At 38.1% G+C, this 16,021-nt stretch overlaps 1 protein-coding gene across 7 annotated transcripts in view; it reads right to left on the bottom strand.

Moving 5' to 3' along the window:
• LOC125386170 overlaps positions 1-16,021 on the bottom strand; it is a 241,613-nt gene that overhangs the window by 132,288 nt on the left and 93,304 nt on the right. The window contains exon 4 of one of the 7 annotated variants that reach the window (XR_007226077.1): positions 550-6,123. The exons of the other annotated variants lie outside the window; for them this stretch is intronic. The gene's annotated coding sequence lies outside the window, so the exon portion shown is untranslated. Of the gene's footprint in view, positions 1-549; positions 6,124-16,021 lie in introns of those variants that run through there. 7 annotated transcript variants of the gene reach the window in all.

Below are 16,021 nucleotides of genomic sequence, written 5' to 3'. Positions count from 1 at the left end.
CCCGAGAAGTAATCGTGCAATCAATATGTAGAAAAAAATTCCCAATACACTATATATTCGTTCGGTAATTAATCGGGGTAACTCTCCACAAGTATTTAAATTATATTCATCAATTATCGGGCGCTTTGAGGTAGGCAGGAATTTTGGAAAAAAATATGCAAGTATGCGAGTTATTTGAATTTTTTTTGGTATAATGGCACCAGTTAGTGCAGTTTTATCTTTTATGGGTTGTTTTGTAATAAAAGTTACAAATTAGTAATTTTCTATTCAAACAATAAAACATTTTCGAATTTGAAAAAAGGAAGTAATTTCTGTGTATAAAAGAGCAACTGATTTCTTTATATAAAAAGAAAACTAGTGTTTGAATCACTAACATCTTACAAAAATAACTCGCATCGTAATTATTTTGATACAAAATTTTATAAGGTATACCACTATCTTGATACATTTCTCTCAAAAATTAGCTTAAAGACGAATGTAAAAATTTTATTATAGACACGATTTCTTCAGATTAAAAACTTTGTTATTGTTACGTTCTATTTAGTTGCCGACGAGAAGGTAACGTTAACTGACGTTTATTGCAACTGGCAATAAGTTCCACTTTCGGCTAACCTGCTATGTGTAGGAATACTGGCACGAGAGAGGATCAAAGTTGTTCGACAGTAAATTTACAATATGTAATGATTTATTCAAATTTTACTCGATTTCGATATTGACAATTGACAGACAGACTGACGGATATAAAATTCTTCGATAGACAATGGTAATTATTCGGTTGACGAATGTTAATTAATTAACTAATATTCGATAGACGAACGGTAATTATTGTATTCTGACTTCTCTGAGTCGCTACATTTATTTATATCTGTCGGAGGTGAAAAAACGTCGGGGTCTTTCTTTTGAAAATGTTTGGGAAGATCCCCAACGTTTGTTCGACTGCCGAATTTGTTTACAATTTAAATTGTCTTAATATCGTTATAAAAACATAATTAAGTAAATATAAAAACATAGTTAGATAAGTTTTCGCAAGATATAGCTTTTAGCGGCTTTAACTGGTCTTTCACTTCAAATACTGTAAACACGGTTTCAAATAAACGTTTTAAATTACCTTGATTTGAAAGAAATTACCAATTTTACTTTCGCGCTACGGATCGCGCGTGGCGCGGGACGTGACAGTCACCTATTTTTTTTTCTTGAAATCTCTCATATACACCTTAAGCATCGTAGTAGATTCACGTGTTTGATCATGAATGTCGACCCTCGGATTTTTTAAATGGTATACGCAAAATCTACGTATGCGTAAGATTTCCTTTTCCAATGCTTAGCAAAACATTTGCTGACTGCACAACAATCATGGAATCAATTTATGTGAAACCCTGACCTGAGTAAAATAAGAGGCTTCTATAGTTAAAGAAGGTAGCTTAGTAAGCGATACACTTTAGAAAAATAACGTTCTCCTGTTTTAATTCCGGGCGTCATATTTATGAGGCAAATTTAAAGATTAATTGTTTTAGTAACACATTCTCATACTTTTCAGTAACTTTGCATTCATGCAATTTTCACGACTTATATCGCTGCTTAGTTCTGAATAAATTAATTGTGTTTTACCTTGTGCTTACGATATTTTCAAAATCAAAAATTCTTTTTAATTATATAATTAAGAGACAGACTTTTATGCATTTATTGGAAATTTTAAGATACAAAAATGCACACAATCCATATATTTAAAACTCATCACCCTCAACGGATAAATTCGAAATAGTGATTCTTTTTGTGACAATGATCGGAACGCATTGCCTAACGCTGGGTTTTACTCACCATAGTTAAATTCGAAACAGCATATAATATAATAATAGAATAATGTATATAAAAATATTTATTATAACATAATATCTAGTAGATAAAACAAATTTCTATGTAGGTTCCATTTCCCTAATTATGTTCATAAAAATATAAGAATACATAAAAATCCGCAGTCTATTAACTCTTTCATTACAGAAACCGTACTAAGTAATTCTAAGTGAATTGCGTCATGAATTGATCATGAAGTCATGAAATTCGCCACCGTGAATCCGTAAATTTACGAATCCCGCATAAGGTATAATCAATCGATTTTCCATTATCGGAAATATTAAGCTAGAAGCATAAAACTCATTTAATGTCAGTTTAAAGTTTTCAACAATTTCGTGTGAGGGAAGGTGACTTCCAAGACATCCGAGTATCGTTTGATCTTCACACATCTAAAATAAGAATTATATTAAATTAAATTCAATTGATAATTGCAAATTTTATTCAGCACAGAGTAAGCTGCTCTTCTTCCTATTACAGGAGTAAATATTGCAATTTAGATTTAGCAATTTAGATTCTGAATAATTATTAATAATTTAACCATTTTCCAGACTCTTGGTTGCAGCTTGTAGGTACAACAGCGTTCAGAGTTAACGCTTTAGCATTCAGTTTAGCTTATAAACGTTTCACGAGCAAAAGGAAAGAACAAAGGAAGAAGTAGCTAAAGAAAGATGCGGAGGAGACAAAGAAATCGATGATACGACACGGTGTCCGCGACAGGAGAACACTATCGACTTTCTGGGCTCGCGATCGAGCCCTGTAGGTACTTTAGAGAATACGACCAAACGCGTTTCGCGCATCAGCGAAGACATTAAACGCGCCAGATGCTGGTGCATCGCTCGTATAGCCAGCTTCTTACTTTTATTCTTCCTCTTCCTCTTTCATTCTCTCGTCATTGTTCCTCTCGATTCGAGTCTCCTCCTCGAACGGGGGCCACACGTTTTTGGTCGATCGCCCGTGGCGAATTTTTGAATCGTTCAGAACTGGTCAAGGAAGAGACTCTGCTTTTGCATCCTGGCATTTGCATCGTACCGATCAACGCATCTTGCATGGTGATTATTTTCGATACGTATCGGTTTCTGATTTCACTCGAAGTTCTCCTGAAACTATGCTTTTGAATGAAAATATTTGTATTTTTTTCTGTATTTCTGTATTTATTTTATCACTGATAAATAGCATTTCATGCAGTACAACATATAATATTAAATACACTATTTTGAATAAAGCTATAAAGCTTATAAAGTTTGAACGAATATCTAACATACAGCATGCAAAACTTGCTCCAACGACTTTACTAAAATTGTTTAATACTTGTCAGTACCAAATCCTAGTCCCCTCTAAAATTGTATTAAAACGAAGGATCAGCAAAGCCACCCTCTTTCGATTCATTAAAACAACCAAGTCTCATCATCTAAATTCCGGGAAGAAATTTCCATGTCAAGGAACAATATACGGCTGAGAGGAAGATCCGAAAATTGTTTCATAGTGGCTGGAAGAAAACGTTCCGAGAAAATCGTGCTGAAACCGTGCCGGGTGCACGTCACGCACCAAAGGCGAACACGGGAAATATTAGCGGCACTTTTTGTCGACTCTGTAGTCGTATCGCTCTTTGTACACATTATTGTTCCACGTACGAACTCGCTGTGCTTTCATACGACACGCGTGTACAGTGTTCTCGTGTACAAAGCACGGTAGCGATATGCATATGCGAACGGTGTATGTTAATGACGTTCGAAGAGCCACGCTGCTCGCTACAGCACCGTTTTGAATAATACCGGGAGTATATCGTGTTTGCCTGATAGGAGCGCTGTGGAGCCTTGTAGCAATACCAACGAGATGTTTCTGTGGTGTAACTTTCATGGAAATTTCAAGGTTGATGTGATAGATTTGAAGAAATTTAGAATTAAAAAATTTGTATTTTGCTGGTAAATTGAAAAGATAAGATCGATGTAAGCATCCATCTTTAAGATTGCAACCGGATTTAAAATTTTATAAGTGCATAATGTATGATAATGTATAATTGTAATTTATTCTGTAACGTATAATGTACAAAATATTGTAAATTATTTCTTCATAGGAATTTAAGGCGTTTCAATAAAATACAGAAAAGAAAGAGTAAACTTTAAACGGGCACAAAATATGATTCATGAGTGGTCGCTGTTACCATTAATGCAGACTATAATTTGTGTTATTCTTATACTCGGAACAATAGGTATATATAACATTAAGCTGCAACATTTCAATATCCATAACATTCTAAAAAATCTGCGATACTTTCGAATAAAATAATTTGACATAAATTTCACGTAGTAAAATAATAACAAAAAATTTGCATAGGATTTCATTTCTGCTTTATCCTTCGTATAAAAGGGAGCTAATATTAAAGCCACTAACATCCTGTAAAAACAAACCACCAAAATCCTACAAAACGAGAAATTAAAGGAATCCCTCGAAAAACCACCCTCCATTCTGTGATGATACTTAACGATCTGAACAGCTTCCAACTTGGCGGAGCGCAACGGAAGCGGGCAAAGCATGGAAGAAGCAAGACAGGGTCGAGCGGCAGCCTCTCTACGTGCAGGAACTCTAAAACGATCTCGCCGGTTCACGCGAGATAATATTAATCTCCGGTCTCGTGTCGTGCCACGTCCTGTAGCACAACGGCATGCACGAAAGGAGCAAGAGAATCTGTCGGCGCAGCGGCGCCGGCGGCGGGAAATAGTGCTCTTGCTCTTAAGGTCGCGGGATCACGTGCACGTGGCGTGAAGCATCGCGTGGCTCCGTGGGATCGCCAACCTTTTTTCCGCTGCATCGGTGCACGCACGTTTGTTTTCTTCGACCGGTTGCATCCTCGTGTCAGGCTTACGCAAGCAGATCTACCAAGACGAGCACGACGTGTTTGTTTCGTGGATGATCGTAGAAAAGTCGCGTGGCGAAAACGTGCTATAACGAAGTTTAGTTCTCGTTAATTGTTTCTGAGTTTGCAAATTCGGGATGAATGCTGAAAGAATTTTTAATGGATTAGATGTTAGGTGTTTGATATTTTCATTTAAATAAAGCGGTGATAGCGCAGACTTTTATAGAAGAGAGTAGAGATGAAATAGTGCAACGTTTATTATCACTAGCCCTGCTACGTTTCTTCTGTCACCTCTCGATCCAATTATAATTTTCTAACGTCAATAAATATCTTCGCAGTTCGAACAAAATACAAAAACAGTTTTATCGCATGGTTCCTGTTTGCTTTAATTTTATATCAAATAACTTTTCAAGACGTTATAAACTCCTTTCATTCGTTAAAGTAACGGCAAGATTGAAATATAGAAATTTAAGAACGGTAGCGGGGTTAAGATTTATCCATACCGAATCTCTAAATAACAAGTTAAAAATCTTAGAAATTCCCCTATAGATCCTCTAAAACCGACATTTCTCGAACTTAAATAAAGACGTACATACAAGAGCATACATTATTTCACAGAAAATGTTAGCACTTTACAAGTAAAACGACAACCACTACCTCTTTCTCGAACCCTCAATTACCCGAGCAAAATGTAACGACCCAATCTGTCCAAGTACCGCCTAAGTAGAATAAGAGATTGCCGATCAGGCGTGTCTGACGCTGATCAAGCGGACAATTTTGTCGTCGTACGACGACAAAATTCCAAGCCGTTACGTTAAGACATTAAGAAGGAAAATGGTAATCCGTGTATGGCCCCGCAATCAGACAGAACCAACCACGTTTACTTTTAAACGCGTTCCCCGTACGAGGATCGTAATCGATAGCGATGTTATCACTCGTTAGCACGAGCGCGAACGCGTGGCGACGAGGCCAAAGATGCTCGAAAGAAGCTCCAAAAGAAGCTCGAAAGAAGCAAAAAGGAGGAACGGAGAAAAGAAAGAGAGCGATACATCTTTTCGAAGACATCGATTTCCATTCGTTTGCATGGCCGTTGAACATTATCATCTTCGCCGAGTTTATCCGGCAAGACATCATCGTGTAATTTCCAAGCGCAGATTATATAGGGTGGCTGGCTCCGATTCCGATCTCTCGCGCCGCGAGTCATGTTTTAACTTGCTAAACCGACTCTCTTGGCCAATCGTAATTTTCGTTGTTCCGGCTGATCCGCGGATGCTCGTGCGCGCAGTCCACCACTTCGAGGACATCAAACGAACGACCTCTCTTAATAGCGTCGCACGCTCTGCGAAACAGCCCGCCCTGGTATTATCCGCCTCACAAAATCGCGTGGTCCGTCAAGCGCTTGTAAAACCGACGTTTCGCTAAAACCCACAAAAAAGGAACATTGAGTTAGACATTGTCGACAGGGGTTTTACGGTAATCCCAAAGCCCCTGCTATGGTTGACAATATATCTTCTCTTGTTTCGGGAAAACGAATATTTCAAAGCGTTTTCATTGTACATGTTTTCTTCGCTAGATATTGTAACAAATAGTTGTTTCTATCGATGGTCAAAGCGTTTTGGTATTGCTCGAAGATAATTGCATATTACATTTTGAAGGTTAATTAAAGAATCTATGAATATTTGATAAGAAAAGTTTAAATCCTTCCAAACTCTCTACAACCTTAAATCGTCGTACGTACTTGGCAGTGAAAGAATTAAACATGTAATAAAACTACGCAACTACTTTACACTGGCTGCAAAAAATATTTGTTCATCGTACACAGTACATTGTACTCTTATTTTCCAACGATGCATTTTCTTTATCAGGTTTTACATTTCATATTCATAGAATCAAACTTTTGTAATCATATGCAAGTACCACTAAATGATACGAAAATCAATATACTCGAATCTAATCAATTAGTACATATGCATGGTAATTAGAAAAAGTATTTGCACATCCTTATAGTTATCGTTGCATTTGCATACTAATCAATTAATTCCAAACATATTAAGTTTGGTACCATTTAATAATACCGATAGCCACTGTAAACGCAATACTAAATAATGCACAAATATCTTTTATTTTTTACCGCGGCAACCGCGGGTACATAAATCAAATCTGACAAATACAATCTGAAACCTACTCCCACCCTCTCACAATCCACAAGAACCTTCGTACTCTAAAAAAGCCCATCTTAACACCGGTTCACTTCACACCTCAGCCTAAAAAAGAAGACTCTCATTTTTATCAAACGATCCAAGCAAACCGACCGAGGATCCACGAATCGAAGCTCGCGCGTTCGCGCCACAGGGTGAAACGGTACGATCGACAAAAACCGATGGGTTCGAGTTATTTATTGGCACGCTCTTAGGACAGAGAGGACGAAGCAATACGATGAAGGTGGAGCTTGGACGGTGGACAGAGGCATCGGTACCCCGTACCCGGAGATATCTTATCTGAGACACACAGTGCGCGGCGTGGAACTCGCCGCGTATACTTACATCCTCGCCGTGGGCCTGATACCACTCGTTGATAACGGACAGACTAGTATCTGATGTACGGGGCAAAAACAAAAGGCGCCGTCCAGCCCTTCTTCTCTGCTCTCTCACCCCCTTCCCTTTGACCGGTAAAGCCTCGAGCTCGTCGACTGTCTACGCCGCGATGCGGTAACGAGGATCGATCTCGTTGCGCGGCCGATTTATATCGCCGGGGAATGTTTTATGTCGCACGAGGATGCGTCCGCGAGGGAACCACAGGAACACGTGCAGAGGAGCGCGTCGCGTTATCGGATTCGAAAAGGCCGCGAGGAACTCCTCGCATGCGAGACCGGGGACCACCACGGAGGAGTATCGCCGATCGATCGCAGGTGCAGGGTGTTCCACGCACGGACCGACTATGAAGTTATACTCCAGGCTCCGGGGGTTATGTAATGCGAGTGTTGTGCAATGATGCGAGGTGCAGATTTTTGTCGTCCCTTGGGGTGGGTGGGACGCAGGAGATTCAAGGTTACTTCCGCTTTGATCAGTTTCGGAGGTGTGAGTTTGTTTTTCGTCATTCCGTTCTCGTTCAAAGTTTTAGGAGTGGCTCCCAAGGTATGACTTCGTTTCTGAGCCTGGGATCAGCTGATCGACATTAATTTTTGAATATTCAATACCTCTACCTGGTCTATGTATAAGTAATGTTTGGAATGAAAGCTACTTTCGTTACGTTGTGGATTGGGATGATTTTGATGTGGTTTAGTTGAGCTTTATTGACTGAATTTATTGTTCGATCTTAATTCAGTTATTGAGTGCTCGGTGGATCTGATCTATAAGTAATGTTAAAAATGAAAATACTCTAGTTATTTTTTAATATATAATTTATATTCTACATACGTAACAGGGGCGAGAAGATTAATATAATTTTAATAAAGATTCGTCTATTTATAGTATTTACAATAAAAATGTTGGATTATCGTTCAGATGAATTTACTTTAGATGCTGAGTCGACTTTAATAGGTTTTGGTATTAATTTTAAATGAAACCAGCATTAGCGAGACAAACATAAATAGAATTCTATTTAAATATAAAATCGCATTGTCTTTTCATTAGGATACATCTTCGAAACGATCAGCACAAAGACAGCAGTCATCGGCGCACGAAACGAACGGATGCAACTCGGTGCATCAACCTTCGAGGAAAAAGAGGCGATAAATTAGGCGAGCTTATCGACGATCGTTTGCGCGTGTATAAGCTTCGGTTCAGAAGCTCGGAGTATATGTAGACACGTTTCCGTTTACATCCTTTCGACGCTGAGAAAGCGGCAAGGACTCGCACAGCTTTCGTTCGCTGCATAAAAAGTCGGCGTATTGGTTTTACGTTCCCTTATTTATGAGACCATAAACTCAGGCCCAGGATTCGCTAAGTGCAACCACGCGAACTTTGCAACCGAGCTGCCGGCTGCACATAATCAACAGCTCTAGAGAGAATGTATTAATAAATTTCAAAGTCAATCGCGCGACGGTGTCGATGACTGGATAAGATTTATAGAATTTCTGTTCTGGTTATCCAAATAGAGTGAACATCTTCGAATCGAAATAAAACGCGAATTATTTGAAATTTGTACGACTTCTTTACTTCAGTATAAAGTCAGCTTTATGACGTTAATTGTGGAACGTAATATCGTTCAAGTGTCATCCTTGACACTTTTTCCACTATATTTTCACGTAACTGGAACTAAAATTCATCAACGTCGTCTATGATATTGTCTTTTAGCTTGTCAATCGTCTCTGGATTATTGTTTTTGTTCTCTTATCCTCTTTGTGAAATTAAGCATCTACAGCGTTCAGTGGTGATTTGTTTATATTTTCAGATTAAATCTATCAAAAACAAATGAAAACACGCTGGACCGTTTCTCGCTATCAGTTGTTGGAAGTTGTGACGCTCAATTCAGATAACTCTGTAGAAATGTTATTGATTCGAACTATCCGAAGATACTATTATTCAATGTGCAAAATATTTTGAACGTATACGTTTGAAGTATACGTTTGTAGTGAACTTTTGCCTTGATGCTTGTGCATTTTTCCACATTGAATTCCAATCTGTAATCAGATTTTTCTGTCATCTGTATTTCTTTTTATATAATTGTATCTTTTATTAATTAATAGTTGCTAAATTTGTAGTCATTTTTTTAGTAATAGTTAATAATAGATAAAAGCAGAAGTTTTTCAGGGAAGTAAGAGACGATTGCGCGAGTTGAGATTAGTGTGCAGAGGCGGCTGGTTGACTAGAAATCCGCAAAAAGCAGTCCGATATCTCAACCGGGGTAAGGTATTTGTTCTGGGTAAGACTATCGGAGACGTAAACATTTTTCGCGATAATCGACAACGAGGAGTGTCTCTGTTATCTAGCTGTCAATTTATACGACTGTAGATAACAAAAGCTAGTTCTTCCGCGACTCGTTTCAAGTCCTGTAACTACTTTCTACGAACGCAATCGAACTAAGGTGTAAAATCGATTGTCACGAAAGTTCCCGTATCTACGTTGACTAACAGAAATCTAAGAAAATACATAAAATATCAAGGATATTTACTTAGCTAAATCAAGATAATAGCTATGTTTTCTCATTAGTAGTTTAATCGTGTATGTAATTTAGAGAGAAATTTTTAAATTCCAAATTTTCACCAGGATATTGAATACTAGGTGGCATTCAACAAATACAAATGTATAAATTTTTCATTCATATGTTTCAGACTATTTTCCAAGTTCACATTTTTCGAAATTGATTAATTTCCTTTATTCTTTATCATCCCTTAACCTTTACCTTATCTGCCAACCTTTTTTCGTCCATCTACCCTTTTCTTTATCTTTCTCATTTTTCTTCTGTCATTCTTGTTTTCCCTTATCTTCTGCCCTTTCTTTCTTCTCCCTTTTCCCTTTTTTCCCTCCTGTACAGAGTTGCTTTACACGGTCGTGACTGCAAAGGTATGGATTCTCGCTTTGTCTTCATCAAACATTACCTTTCTCTCTTCTTTCTAGTTTCGTTTCCCCTTTCCATGTTCATGAAGGATACTCACGATGGATTTACACGCGTAACGAGCTTTTTATCGCGGCACACGTTGTAAACGGGCGGCAAGTGTGCCGCGAGTTCATCCAAGATCATTGGAGAGGATTTACCGCGGCGCGATCCTTAACTGGACGTATAATGCCGACACGACGGAAGCAAGAAGCCGATCCTGCGTTTGTTTCGTTAATAAATGATCGTTTTTATCCAACACGGAATTGGATGGGATAGCACGATGTCTAGAGATACTCGTAGCGTGATCATCATCGTTGCGAGAGCCTGGATTAGCCTCTTCAGCGACTTGTTTGTGCCATGGGGATTGGTGATACTGATGCACGGATATGGGAAATCCGTGTTGTTCGCAACGTGGCGAACATTACATAAGGAAGAAGCAGATAAAATTTGTCACAGAGATATTAAAGCTAGGATAGGTCTAAGATACTCGTTCGTTTATCTTCACATAAATCTTTCTCCAGAATAATTTTGTGACGAGTTTTCATGCTATTCCAAATATCCTAGATAAGTAAGAAACATATCTTTCTGCGTCGCATATTAAGAAATAAGTATCTTACTATTATATTACATTAAAATGTACAAGCCGTTTCTAAGAAAATAATTTATAATTACGGAAGAAAGTAAGAAATACAGTAACTTTTTCAAGATATTCTAAGAGACAAATACAATTTGACATATAATTTATATTGTGGCGGCAAGGAACTTTCCAACGGCTTCGCGACACAAAGCGCTATACCTTCAAAGCGTAAGGCCGACGTGCCTAATGTACCATCGATATCCCTACGGTTCTTTCGCCGAATATCCGAATATCTAATAAACGCGTGTGTAGTAGGGATATCGAAGAGCAACTAAGGAAAGAATCCGTTTGGTTTCGAACAAAAGAGTCATTCTGCCCCAAGCCGCGAAGTGCGAAAGGTTCAGCATCATAGCGAAGCAAACACGAGCCGAGATACGCGATTGTAAACTCTCGATGGTTAATCATAAGTGTGGATCGTATAAATTGTTGACTGGTGATTGTTAATAGTAATAAACTTTTTGTTGAACATCTGAGTATTCCTTCCTCACCTATCACCACATACCACCTCAATGTTTTTGAATCGAAAGAATTTCATTCTAGAAGTAATATATTTTTGCAAAGATACGAGCATTTAGTTGAGCTCGATAACATTTATCTTAATGTTAGTCTATACTTGTTACCGTGTATATTTCATCTTAGAATTTGACACGAGAACATCCAATTGCTAATTAAGGTTGAAAATTCACGAGGGAGAGGACGACCTGTTTAACGATTTATAATAAACGATACTGAGTTCCAACTTGTTCGATACACTCCGTTAATCAACGACAAAATTGATACACATTTCGCCACTGATACACAGTTGCGCAGAGAAATTTTCAAGAATCGCAATCTTCGCGTTCTCATTCCTTCGACGACAAGGTATACACATGTAGCATGCGCCATTCTTCGACGTTGACGACGCGAAGGTCGCACAATTTCTAAGTTTTCTCGACGTTTGTGGGAACTCAAAACTTCTCACGTCGAGACTAGATACAAACGGGCCGTGAGGATCTCTTGCAACGCACGAACTAGATGATGGGAAGCGTCTGATTACTCCCATCTGGATTCCCTGGCGGCGGATCATCGATATCGATCAGGATTCTAGCCGTTTTACATATCGCAATTTTCAACTCGTTCTAAACGTCTTATCCACTTGTTGTTGCGTTAATTTCATTGCAACTGTGTGTGCTCTTATTTCGTCACATTTTACATTCACCTGCTATCAGTATGCATCGACGTGTGTAACATTTGCTACGAGCATTGCTACGTGAAAGAATGTCGTATCTTAGTTTTATTTCTTTTGGCGTAAATATGATTAACGTAGATGGGCTGGGAAATTTTCTGCATATTTGTAGATAAACTGCTCTTCGCTTTCAGTATGCTAATATAAGATTCTGGTTTGGAAGGAACGAAAGAAAAAATGAACATCTTTTTTCATAAATATCAGAATACTTATAAAAACTCACGTATACTTGGAAAATCGTTACGAAATTATTAAAGTTTCTGAGCATTATTATCTCATTCGAGACGTTAGACTTAAAGAATACATATTTAACATTATGATACTAATCAATTTAATATGATAAAGTTACTACATTTTCTCTTATCTGTCACATCTTTCGATTACAAATTTGACCAATTTTGATATTCATACCATTTTTTAATTTATTGGTATCTGATTCCACGTATACTAAAAACAATTTTACACCACAGATTCGGGTTTTGTGAAAATTTCTTGCAGCGTTTTATCTGATTCGTGTTAAACTTTTTCGACAAGCCTTAGGCTAGAAAATTACGGAGGTCAACATTAACCTATTATACTTTTCTATATTACTGCAACTTTCAGAGACAGGCCCAACAAAGTTTCGCTATGTATTGTTGAATAATGAATTCATTCTCATTCGCATTCGGAGGTACGTTATAAAAATTATTTGAAGAATGTAAAAGTATGTGTTTGGATTTTGTGATGAAATTTTGTAATTCTATATTAATAAAGACATAAATTCACTAGATAAGTTTCATACATATAAAAATCGTAATTGCTCGATGTGCTCTTTCAAGAAGATGCGAATAAGATACGGTAATAAAGAAAGACGTGGTATTCTATTTTATCGCACTGGTTCCTCGCCCCAAGGGTTAATAATTCAAACGTAAGATTAATTTAGAATCGCGTTTAAATTTAAAATTAAATTAAATTTCCTGTGTAGCTTGAAATTAACAATGTACCATCCTATCAAGTATTAATAATATTCTATCTCCAAATACCGGTTTTCGTGACAATGTTAAAATTTATGGATTTAAAAACCAATTGATCAAAACCTACATAACTCACGAACTAACGTAAACGATCCAATACGTTCGTGACCACAGACCGGAGACACAGAGACCTACATCGGTGGTTGGTGGGGCTATCGACGAGCATTTTGGGGTGTGGGTTTTCGTGGAACAGCAGTAAAGCCAGTCGAGGTCGGGCAAGACCGCAGATTTATGCGTAGTAAAGGCTGGCTAGCCGGTCTTGCTCTTCTTCATCCCCTTTTTTCCCTCCAGGATCGCGCTCGCGCGAGCCAGGCCACGCGAAGAAGGACATTAGCGTTGCTTTCGTCGGTACTTACGAACAGTTACCGCGTAGCATCGTAAATTATTGCCCACGCCCCGAAACTTTCAGTCGTACTCGGACTTTTCGACTGGAACAATCGTTTCCAGCCCACGTGGTTTCGGTTGAAAGAGAAGGAAAAAAGAGATATTCAAAGATCGTTCGTGAAGCAGAGAAGACTAAAAGCGCGTATAAAAATCGTTCTTCCATGCGTTCTATCTGTATTATCGTAGTCTTATGCTATGTATGTATATATAATTAGCAGGTTAATTATAAGTTAAACGCGTTTTGAATAATTGGTGCAGCTGATTGATGGCGTTCTTTTGCCATAACGTAATGATGCACCCGAATTTTTTCCGCTTCTTTTTTATTTCGAATCTTGTGAGAAGTGGTAATTTCCTTCGAGCGTTTTTGTGTTCCTAGGGTTAATTTATGGGTGCAGCTCAGAAACACTGGCGTTTATTGATTTTCATTTTGGATCCTGTTTTAATTTGCTTCTTCGTTCAGCGCTTCGTTAAAGCGCGTTAAGAATTATAGCGATATTCAAAGATAATTTATATAAAAGTGATTAAAGGTATTTCAGCACGGAGATATAGTTAACTGATATTTAAACATAGATCGGTATATGTACGTTTAAGTACTTTTTCTTCCTATTTAAATGACACTTGACTATGTCTTTGTCTTAATGTCAAAGAGCGTAATTTTCGCTATAGGAGTTATATAATAATGTTAATTACAATTGCGTATTAGATACACTTGCCCAGTTTGCGGTTAGAAATTACTGCTTAATTAGTTTCAACGTCGGTTATCGTAATTAGTCGTGTGAATATTCATACCTCGAGCGTATGATGCAGGTACCGTGTTTATATAAAGAAATTTCTGTTTATCACATATGTTACTACTTCCATCTATCTGTTAATAATAATTAGTCTACAAACTTTTATGCAATTTTATATTTTTATTAATATAAATAAATTAAATCTTAAGTAAATCTTACAACAAGTAGTCCATTTTGAATATCTTTTACATTTTTACACATAGATGGCTTGCTGGTCAAATATCGTACGTCGACTTTCATCGTTTTCGAGAGAAACGATTCTAAAAATTCAATGGTACTTAATAAATAAATAAATCTTTCTTGAATTGTATTTTTTCCAATAGCTATTGTAAAATTGCAAATTGAACCTTTTTAGCGATATAAAATTACAAAGGCGGATCATAGATTTTGAAAATATTTCTACATAAACTATATACAATAGATAAAAATATCATTTTCCGCAAATTTATGGAGCAGATATAAATATGATTTTTATATAATATAAAGAAACTGTCAAAAACTATATCTGGCACATAAAATAAAGAGTTACGTTTAACAGAAGACGGACGTACAATGTCTGTAGAGTAAGCCATCGATATTATATACGATTTGCACACTTTTGCATTTTTAAATTTCTCACAACCATATAACAATTCAGAATCTAACAATAAATACACCGAAATATTCCCCCAAACCATTCACCCTTGAATCACACCGAACAAACGTTACAATTTCGAGAACGATGTACCGTCTGGCGAGCCAGCGCGGCTGCGGCACGATAAAATCTTCATAAGGTCCGACTGTTCGTTATCGTTTTCGTCGATTAATCGGGCAAAGTCCCAGCGAAATCCTTACCAGGTAATACGACAAGGTTCCCGTGGCCCGTTAACAAAAGATCGAAGGGGGTGAACGAGGAGAAACGACAGAGTACAAGGTAAACAAAGAAGGAAACGAAGAGAAGAAAGAAGCAACGTGGTTGCTGGTCCACGTGGGATCAGCGGCGATCGTTAAAGAAATATCGACGTCGTATGCGCCTCCTTGCGAGCGGTCCACGTCGAATACGCCGGAATAGTATCTGTAATGCGATCGCTTTGGCACTGTATGGCGATAGCATCATTAACCCTCCGTGCGGCGAACGCTGAATAAGATCTTGTTATGCGATATCCGACCGTGGAGGGATAGCGGTCGCCCTCTCGCTGCACAATACTCGCTAATTAAACGACCGGTCGGCCCGCCACCGCAGATACCAGAGCGCGATTGCTTTGTCTTGGTCCACGCGGGGCAACGCCACGCCACCGCGGCCCGAATTAATTGGCGGCGAGAAAATAAATAGGGAAGCGCGGCCGATTCTCGCGGACGCGACGCCACGTACCACGCAATCCACGCCGGCCTCGCAAAGTGCCTGCCTTTCGCGGAAGTTGCGAGAGTTTTGTGAAACGGCAGATGATCGTAACGGGGCTTTACTATACGTGATTTCTAGATTGCGGATATTTATACATTTATGGGAAATTTAAGGATGTACAAATTGCATGTGGAATGCACGCCATGTACGAACATGTACATATATAAAATATTCAAATTATGGTACTCGTTATACGTAACTACTTATTAAGCGAAGAATTTTCTTTAGTTCCGTCTATAAAGATTCGTAAATTTGCATGAACATTCGTGGTTTACGTAGTGATTTCAGAAGGAGAGAATTTGGCTTTTCCGAGGTCTTTTACAGGTTCTCTCAACACGTTCACTGCT

Source organism: Bombus terrestris, chromosome 13 (assembly GCF_910591885.1).
Source record: "Bombus terrestris chromosome 13, iyBomTerr1.2, whole genome shotgun sequence".
Classification (NCBI taxonomy): Eukaryota; Metazoa; Arthropoda; class Insecta; order Hymenoptera; family Apidae; genus Bombus; species Bombus terrestris.
The sequence above is the reverse complement of the archived record's forward strand: the minus strand, read 5'-3'. Positions and strand labels throughout refer to the sequence as shown.